Source organism: Mobula hypostoma, chromosome 6 (genome assembly GCF_963921235.1).
Source record: "Mobula hypostoma chromosome 6, sMobHyp1.1, whole genome shotgun sequence".
Lineage (NCBI taxonomy): Eukaryota > Metazoa > Chordata > Chondrichthyes > Myliobatiformes > Myliobatidae > Mobula > Mobula hypostoma.
This window is the reverse complement of record NC_086102.1, coordinates 38,430,420-38,432,266: the sequence shown is the minus strand read 5'-3', so window position 1 is coordinate 38,432,266 and position 1,847 is coordinate 38,430,420. Positions and strand designations below refer to the sequence as shown.

The window sequence follows — 1,847 nt, the reverse complement described above, 5'->3', positions numbered from 1 at the left end:
TAGCCTAATATCAATGGATAGAATAGAGGCCGCTGCCTGAAACGTTGACTGTTTATTCCCTTCCCTTGATGCTGCCTGAGCTGGAGAGTTTCTCCAGCATTTTGCGTGTGTTGCTTTGAATTTCCAGCATCTGCAGAAGCTCTTCTGTTTATGAATTGCTAAACTGGTTGGAAATTGGGAAATGTAGATGTTCAGTGGGACCTGGGAATTCTTGCACCCGAGTTGTTGCAAGCAGAAACACTGGTGCAGAGTGAAATCTGCAATACAAGAGTAGAGATTCTTATTATGGAGCCCTGGGAGATTATTTTGGTGTACTCTACTGTGTACAATTTTAGTCTCTTTTTATCCTTAACAAGGATGGAGTTGTTGAAAAGGGGATGAAGGAAAGATTTGTTGGACAAGTTCCTGGATAGCAATTCAGATGGACAGAGGAGATTGAGTAAATGGAGTTCAGAAGACTGTTTCATTGAAATATACAAGGTAGATGTGATTGATAAGAAAGAAATGAAATGTATACCCTGGATAATGAGTTTTGTAGGAGTTTAGAACCCTCTCTCCATGGGAAGTAGGCCATTTGGGACTGAAAAGAGTCAAACATTTCCTGACTCAAAGAGTGGAGTATCTTTGGGTTTTGCAGAATGATGCTGCCTGGAGTAGAGGACTATATTTATGGGGAGAAATTGGTTAAGTTGGACTTACTGTATATTTATTATTGTGTGCTTTGGAGAATTTCAGAATTGTATACCTTGATAACAAATGAACCTTAAAACCTTATTTTCCCCAGCTTCTTCTAATATTTATTTACTTAGCGATACAGCGCAGAATAGGCCCTTCACGGCGCATTTCCCCCGACAATCCCGATTGAACCCGAACCGAATCACGGGACAATTTACAATGACCAATGAACCTACCCGGGTTAATGTGGCCAAATTAGATAAATTGTAGCTGAGCAGAAAGGCTGGTATGCACTTGGTGGGCAGAAGGGCCGGTTTCTATGCTGTTCCACGCTGTGACTCCTATGCAAATTATGAACAGGAAAAGGCCACATAGATCTTCGAGCCCTGTTCTGCTAGTTAATAAAATCACCGTTCACTGTAATCTCAATTCTGTTTTTATTTCCATATTTATCTGATTGTGCTTCCGGATTGTTTCCGTTTCAGTGTTAGGGATTGTTAACATGAAACGCAAGCCCGCAGCAAGATTTGTTTCACGCCTTGTTGCTGAGATCCTGCAGCGATAAGATTGACATTTGCGAAGCCTCTCATCTCGCCGCACATTACGCGATGCCGTTGCAGTCCTCGGCCGCTCGGGCGGCGCCCAAGAGCCATTGTCGTAATCCCACGCGTCACCAGGTGGCGGCGACGTAGCTCCGGGGCTGCAGGGCCGCTGAGAGGCCGTGCTGTTCTGCCGCTGCCCGCAGTCCGCGCCGCCCACGGACCGCGCAGGCTAATTGCTCGGATCGGGGACGCAGAATACGGTTCCGGTCAGTTTCAGGAACGAAAACTGGACGAAGGAACAAGAACGAGTGTGTCGGAGTAGCTGGAGAAAGAGCTTGGCGCTGCCTAAGATGGCAGTTGGCTCGTTGGTCTAGGGGTATGATTCTCGCTTCGGGTGCGAGAGGTCCCGGGTTCAAATCCCGGACGAGCCCAATTTTGCTTTAAAAAGCACCTTTTGGAAAATTTACTTTATTTCTGCATGACGTCGTCGTTTGCTGCAAAGGATTCTAACTTTTTAATCGAGAAAAATAAAAAGTTGCAACGTAAGTTGACAAAAGAGGGCTCGTCCGGGATTTGAACCCGGGACCTCTCGCACCCTAAGCGAGAATCATACCCCTAGACCAACGAGCC

At 46.0% G+C, this 1,847-nt stretch overlaps 2 non-coding genes across 2 annotated transcripts; one reads left to right on the top strand and one right to left on the bottom strand.

Moving 5' to 3' along the window:
* Window positions 1–1,576: 1,576 nt before the first annotated feature.
* On the top strand, window positions 1,577–1,648 carry trnap-cgg (transfer RNA proline (anticodon CGG)). Its single transcript has one exon. It is a non-coding gene; the product is annotated as a tRNA-Pro (tRNA).
* Window positions 1,649–1,775: 127 nt separating this feature from the next.
* trnap-agg (transfer RNA proline (anticodon AGG)) lies at window positions 1,776–1,847 on the bottom strand. The gene has a single exon. It is a non-coding gene; the product is annotated as a tRNA-Pro (tRNA).